Source organism: Nicotiana tomentosiformis, chromosome 5 (assembly GCF_000390325.3).
Source record: "Nicotiana tomentosiformis chromosome 5, ASM39032v3, whole genome shotgun sequence".
In the NCBI taxonomy this organism is placed as follows: Eukaryota; Viridiplantae; Streptophyta; class Magnoliopsida; order Solanales; family Solanaceae; genus Nicotiana; species Nicotiana tomentosiformis.
This window is the reverse complement of record NC_090816.1, coordinates 19,357,546-19,365,606: the sequence shown is the minus strand read 5'-3', so window position 1 is coordinate 19,365,606 and position 8,061 is coordinate 19,357,546. Positions and strand designations below refer to the sequence as shown.

The following is an 8,061-nucleotide window of genomic DNA, read 5'->3' as shown; positions in this document are numbered from 1 at the left end:
ATGGACAGAAGCTATATTTCGGGGTTTCGGCCATTTTAACATATTTGGAGCTATGGAGCTCGGATTGAAGCGATTTTTGAGGCGATTTTCATCATATGGATTGGGGTAAGTGTTCTATATCCAAAAGTGATTATACTTCATGATTCCATGGTTATTTTCATCAATTATTAGTGAATCAAATGGAAGAAAATGGAGAAATTTGTATTAAAAAAAATTAAAAGTGAAAATTTAAGATTTGGAGGTCGATTCGTTATCGGAATTTGATAAAATTGATATGGTTGAACTCGTATTGGAATGGGTATTCTAATTTCGTCAATTTTTGTCGGGTTCCAAGATGTGGGCCCCGGGGTTGACTTTTAGAATAAAAATTAGAAATCGACGTATTATTATTCGAAATCAATTTCTATGAATAGTAATTATTTTATAAAATTATTTTGACTAGATTGGAGCCGTCCGAAGGTCGTTTCGCGCAAAAAGGTTGTTTTAGAATACCAGCCTAACTTTGTTAATGTAAGTGTCTTGTCTAACTTTGTGTGGGGGAGGGAGGGAGGGGGGAGGACCACCACTTAGGATTTGAGATGATTGTGTCATTCGTGTTATGTGAAGGTCATGTACGCGAGGTGACGAGTGGGCACACGACCTATATGTGGTATTTGACCGGTTTGGACTGTTAGGCTTCCTTCATGTAATTAATTGCAACTATCATTTCATGACTATATCTTTTGTTGTTAGAATTGTTTGTACGTGCTTTACTTGCAATTGTTAGCACATGTTCCATCTTTGTTGTCAAGATCACCTTATATGCCAATTATTGATCGTAACCACTCGTTGAATTCATGCTTTACTGTCACGACCCGAAATTCTCACCTTCGGGACCGTGATGGCGCCTAACATTTCACTTGCTAGGCAAGCCAACGTTAGAAAAATCTTAACCATTTTTCAACAAATGAATTTAAGCGGAAGTTAATTACCGAAATAAAGTGTGGAAGACCACAACAACCGAATCATCAAAATACATCCCCGAATCTAGTGTCACAAGTGCACGAGCTACTAGGATAATACAAATAATGGTCTGAATAAAATTCAAGTTATTTGAAAGATAATACACAGCTAAGATAAGATAAAAGGGGACTTCAGAACTGCGGACCCTGTGCAGTTATACCTCAAGTCTCCTCTAGGTAGCTGAATCCGAGCAAGTCTATGGTACGCCGTTGGGACCAACTCCAAAATCTGCCCAAAAAGCGCATAGTGTAGTATGAGTACAACCGACCCCATGTACTTTATAAGTGTCGAGCCTAACCTCGACGAAGTAGTGACGAGGCTATGACAAGACACATATGTAAATAACATGTACAAGTAAATACAAATACAAAACAACAATGACACGATACATAACAATTTATAAATTTAGGAGGAACCATGCGAATGGGAATGATATAGAAATTTCAGCAGCAGAAGTATCACGTAGCAGCAAATTAATTCATCAATAATAAAATGAGCAGCTAATAATATGAAAATGGCACGGCATCACCCTTCGTGTTTTTCCTCTCATTCCTCCCATAATTTGATAAATAAATAATAATAATTGGCACGGAATCACTCTTCGTGCTTTAACTCTCTTTTGGCACGGTATCACCCTTCATGCTTTTACATTCTCTGAAAATGATACGGCATTACCTTTCGTGCTTTTACACTCAAAAATGACATGGCAACACCCTTCATTCTTTTACATTGTTTCTCATCATGGCAATGATAATATAAATAATAAAAATAGCACGGCATCACCCTTAGTGCTTTTACACTCTTTCTCACCATATTCAACAATAATTAAATCAATAAAAATTTCATGAATAATGATCAAATAATCAATAATAAACTTAAGCAGGAATATCTTAATTAAATAAGCAATTATTCAAAATAAAATAAATTCCCCAGCATGCTTTGACTCAACCACAACGCATAAGTACTCGTCACCTTACATATACGTTGTACCTGCACATTAAATCACGTAGCAAATACACAAATAAATCATACTCCCTCAATACAAGGTTAATCACGACACTTACCTCGATTTGCAACTAAATTCAAGATTCCAATAAACCTTCGCCTCGTGAATTTGTGTCCGAAATCCTCAAATCTAGTCATAAATGATGGATATAATTTATTAATATATTTTTAAATAAAACATGAATAAATATACCATGTTCTCCCATATTTTCTAACATACTTCGCATGAGGAAGAGCATATGAAAATTGAAGAAAAGAAGCAAAAAAAGAGTGGGAATTGAGTAGTCAACCGAGAATGAAGAAGCAAATATAACACCATAGTTGCGACAATAGAAATTGGAAATCATGGAGCAAATTACATAGTTGCAACTAGCAAACTATAGTTGAAACTATGGTTCTTCCTCTGCAGAATGAAACTCAATTGGCAAGTTCATAGTTGCACCTACAATTTCCATATTTGCAACTATGGAGAACCTTAGGCAAGAAAACTCTATAAATAGAGTGTGAATTTTGAATTTTGAAGAGAAAGACATTGAGTCTTACGGGAGAAAACTACTTTTTGGTCTCTCTCTTTTGTCTTTAGTATTTCCTACTAGTTGTCTTTCTTTTAGAAGAATAATATTTCTTCATAAGTTCTTTGTTCCTAAATTAGTTTTTCTTACTTCGTAATGGAGTAACTTCTTTTGTTGGGATATGTCACGACCCAAATTAACCCTCCGTAAAGTGTCGTGAGGGCACCTAGTCTTTACGACTAGGTAAGCCTAACATTTGCGGAAAATATAAAGAAAACGCAACATTTTTTTAAAGATAAATAGTATATTTTAAATAGCCAAGAGTAGTACCACTCGGCATACACAAAATAATTTCCCAAGACCCTGAATATCACTAAGTCACAAGCTGCTATAATTTATGTAGCTCTATATAAAAGTCTGAAGATAATAAGGAAAATTTCTAGACGAGGGAGTAAAAGGGGACTCCGAAGATCTGCGGACGCAAGCAGAGGTACCTTGAAGTCTCCTAGAATCAGCAGCACGTACTAACCCCGAGGCTGATAGCTCGCACCTGGATCTGCACACGAAAAATATGTGCAGGGAAGGGCATGAGTACACCACAATGGTACCCAGTAAGTGCCAAGCCTAACCTCGGTCGAGTAGTGACGAGGTCAGGTCAAGGCCCTACCAGAGTAAATATAATAAATTAAACAGTAAAAGATATAAGTAAAATTTACGGTAACACAGTTAAAGAAATTCTCGAAAATTTAACAGTTAAGGGAGCCCTCGGCTCAAAACAAGGTAAACACAGTGAAAAATCTCTCGGGATACCGTCCCGTAGTTTCAAATGAATATGCAGTACAAGGGGATCTCCCGGAATACGTCCGTAGTCCCAAAGTAAATATGCAGTGCTGGGGGATCTCCCGAAATACGTCCGTAATCCCAAAGTAAATATGCAGTACAGGAGGATCTCCCGGAATACGTCTGTAGTCCCAAATTAAATATGCAGTACAAGGGGATCTCCCGGAATACGTCCGTAGTCCCAATTTAAATATGCAATACAGGGGGATCTCCCGAAATACGTCTGTAGTCCCAAAGTAAATATGCAGTACAGGGGGATCTTCCGGAATACGTCCGTAATCCCAAAGTAAATATGCAGTACAGGGGGATCTCCCGGAATATGTCTGTAGTCCCAATTTAAATATGCAGTACAGGGGGATCTCCCGGAATATGTCTATAGTCCCAATTTAAATATGCAATGCAAGATGAAATGGAAGGTATGGCATCGTGTTATACAGTTTATACTGGACACATATAAGGCAAATAAGGACTTAACTAAACATGATGCACAAAATGTCAATTAGGCAGTTAAAACACGTAAGCATGCTTTTCTAGTCTAAACTACACAATTAAACATATTAGTACAATTAATAAGAGAAGCAATTTATGATTTAAAAAGGTTAAACATGATTTTTACAATAATAGCCCGTGTACGTACTCGTCACCTCACGTACACGGCGCCCACACACCAAATAATATCAAGATATCTAAAGGGGAAAGTCCCCAACACAAGGTTAGGCAAGCCACTTACCTCGAACTGCTCAAATCAACTTGATATCACGTTTTTGTCAGGAGTATCTGACTCCAAATGGCCCGAATCTATTCAAAATAGTACAATACTATCAATACGCGCTAATGGAATGAATCCTAGAAGAAAAACTACAAAAATAGGCCAAAATCCAAAATTGGCTCAAACCCGGCCCCTGGGGCCCACGTCTCGAAACCCGATAAAATTCATGAAACTAGAAAGCTCATTCACTCACGAGTCTAACCATATCAAATTTACTAAAATCCGACACCAAATGGTCCTCCAATCCACAATTCAAACTCCCAAATCCCTAGTCTCCAACTTCAAATTTCCACCTTAAATACACATAAACTAGGTCGGAAAATACATGGCAAGGCAAGATTATTGACCAAAAATAAGCACAAGGAACTTACCTCAAGAAATACCTCAAAAATGCTCTCAAAAATTGCCTCAACCCGAGTTTGCAAAGACAAAAATGATAAAAATCGCGAAGCCCTTCGGTTTTAATCACTGCCCAGGTATTTCCGCACCTGCGGAACTTGGGCTCGCACCTGCGGGTGTGCTTATGCGGAAAAACGTGCGCATCTGTGCAACTCACTTACCCCCTCTGACTTTGCACCTGTGACGAAAGGGCCGTATCTGCGCCCTCGCACCTGCGGAGTCCCTTCCGCTTCTGCGCATCTTGCGCATGTGCAAACATCCTTGCGCATTTGCGGGCATCGCAGATGCGGAACTTCCTCGCACCTACGACCCCAGGCCAAATCTCGATTTATCGCATCTGCGCTTCTATCTCCGCATGTGCGGCTCGCGCACCTGCGGTCTCTTTTACGCAGGTGCGAAAACACCAGAACCAGCAAAGTTCAGAAATTCCTCTAAGTCCAAGTTTTCACCCGTTAAGCATCTGAAACACACCCGAGGCCCTCAGGACCTCAACCAGACATACCAACCAATCCTAAAATACCTTACGAACTTAGTCGAGCTCTCAAATCCCATCAAACAACGCAAAAATCACGAATCACCCTCCAATTCAATTTTAAAGAACTTGAAACTTCAAAATTCTACAACCGATGTCGAAACCTATCAAATCACATCCGATTGACCTCCAATTTTGCGCACAAGTCATAATCAACATTACAAACCTACAGCCACTTTCGGAATTCCATTCCGAGCTTGATATCAAAATTTTCACTATCGGCCGAAATCGTCGAAAAACTAGCTTCCGCCAATTCAAGCCTAAATCTGCTACAGACCCCCAAAACATATTCCGGACGCGCTCCTAACCCCAAAATCACTCAACGGAGCTAACGGAGTTGACATAATTCCATTCTGAATCTGTCTTCATACCGTTTCGACTACGGTCCAAATCCTAAGGCTTAAGCTCTCATTTGGGGACTAAGTGTCCCAAAACACTCCGAAACTCAAAACCAATCATCCCGGCAAGTTACAATAGCAGAAAAACATTTGGGAAAAGCAGTTAATAGGGGATCGGGTCTATTACTCTCAAAACGACCGGCCGGGTCGTTACATGATAGTTGATGAAGCTTGATATATATATTTATAATACTATCTCAGTTTAATACATCCTTGGCTTGAAACTTTCTTTTTATACTTTTTACTGTGCCGTAATAATAGTTTTAATTAATCATTATTATCACTTTTACATAGTTTATCTCTAAGTTATTCTTATATTGATTTTGTAATTCTCACGAAGCAAAATTGATATATAATAACCAATGAATAATTAGTAGAGTGAGAGTAATTTTTAGTAATCTATTATTCCAACTTCGTAATCTTGCTTGCCTCGGTTTTAATTCTCACGGAGGAATTATTGTAGGCAAGATTATTGATTTTTTTTAGTAAAAATATTCTCACGAAGCTTTTACTACCTCTTAGCACAATTCAAGCAAGAAAAATATTTCGGTATAATCGTCACTAGTTTTAACTCAATTAATCACATAACCTCATGGAGTGCTATTAATTGACTACTTCTTAGTGAGTTAAATATAATTGTATTAGCAATAAACAATTATTTCTAAGAGAAATACATGTAAAAATTGAGATTTTATTGTAATATATTATCAAGTGAATTCAACGATTCCCAACTCTTTTAAATTATAAATCTTCCGAAAGTTCTTGGTTTTTGTTTAAGTAATTAACAATCTTTAAACCTCACTCACTTTTCATCAAACTAATTCTCTCAAATAGTAGTTGAAATATTAAAAGTCTGTAGCATAGATGTTTCAATATGTGTGGGACTATATCATAAACTATACTAGACTTTGACAAAGCACGAGCAGGAAAATCCTATACACATTGGCCTCATCAAATTTTTGGCGCCGTTGCCGGAGATTGGCATACATCTACTTCAGATTAAATATTTTGTTACTAATTTGAGACTTTATTATTGTTATATGTTATTATTATTACTATTTACTAAGTAGTACTATAACTACTACTGTCATATTAATATTATCGTTTTCTTTTCGTAACAGCACTCTAAAAAAACATATTAGTACTTCTTCCTATTATTGCTATCATTAGCTTTCCTTCATTATATTTAGTATAATTATTATTAGTACTATCACTTGTTGTATCATTTTTTTTTCTCATTGCAAGTACTTCGATGTACTTCTTTTTCTAATTTTCAATATAGTTTGTTGTTACATATTATTATTTTCTTATCATTTTTTTTGTAATATTTTATCATTATTATTATACTTCTACAGTGTTATTCTCACTGATCACTATTATTACTCACTAGTACAACTTTTTTTTTATACTTAATAATACTCTATTATCTCAATTCATTATTAGTATTACTACTAACGTTTAATTGTTAGTTTCATTGTTTTATATATTTTTATTTTATTTTATTAGTAGCCTAATTACTAGTATTATTATCTACAATATTATGGTATTTGTTTTTCTTCACTAACTATCTATATTCTCTTTGAAATTTTCTTTAGTTTAGTTATCAATTACTAACACTACATTAGGAATTAAATTTAATTTTTTTTTTACTTTCAAAATTTTAAGTAGTTTATGACCCGCTCTTCTACAAAAGAGTTGGCTTATTACGATCCTGAAATTGAAAGATCTCTTCGATTGCACAGGAAAGGACAAGCATTATCTTCTCAAAGCATAACTTGTGACAGCTTGGAGCACCAACTAGAAGATGATAACAATCCACTGGAGATTCCACCGCCAAGGCCAGCAAACAGAATCCTTAGGGATTATGCTAGACCTGATCGCTTCAACTGCGAATCTAGTGTCAGGAAGCCCCCAGTGACAGCCAACAACTTTGAAATCAGGACCGGCCTGATTCAAACAATTCAACAATCTTGTGTCTTCACTAGTGATACAAATGAAGACCCACATACTCATTTAATTGATTATTTAGAACTTGTAAAAACTGCTAAGTACAATGGAGTACCTCCTGAAGCTATCAAGTTAAGGCTATTTCCTTTTTCTTTAAAAGGAGATGACAAGACTTGGTTGCGAAGTTTACCTCAAGGGTCCATTACGATATGGGACCAGATGACTCAGAAGTTTTTAAACAAATATTTTTTCCCCTGCTAAAACCACAAAGTTAAGACAAGACATATCTAATTTCTTGTAGACTGACACTGAGTCAGTTTATCAAGGTTGGGAATGATTAAGAGCAATGTTAAGAAAATGCCCACACCATGACATTCCTGAACATATGCAATTGTACATTTTCTATCACGGGTTAAAACCCTCTGCTAGAAATGTGATAGATGCAGCTACAGGAGGCTCTGTAATGGGAAAAATCATAGAGGAAGCATTGCAACTGTTGAATGAAATTTCTGAGAATGCTATCCAATGGCCATCCGAGCGTGTAATCATTAAAAGGCTGCTACGGTAAATCAGGTTGATGCCTTGAATACACTAACGCATCAGATTATTTCTTTGGCACAAAAGTTTGAATCTTTTCAGGTGAATACACAACAATCA

The 8,061-nt window shown here is 36.5% G+C and overlaps 1 non-coding gene across 1 annotated transcript; it reads right to left on the bottom strand.

The window, feature by feature from the left end:
* Positions 1-7,672: 7,672 nt before the first annotated feature.
* LOC117275776 (small nucleolar RNA R71) lies at positions 7,673-7,779 on the bottom strand. Its single transcript, XR_004505973.1, has one exon. It is a non-coding gene; the product is annotated as a small nucleolar RNA R71 (small nucleolar RNA).
* Between the last annotated feature and the right edge of the window lie 282 nt (positions 7,780-8,061).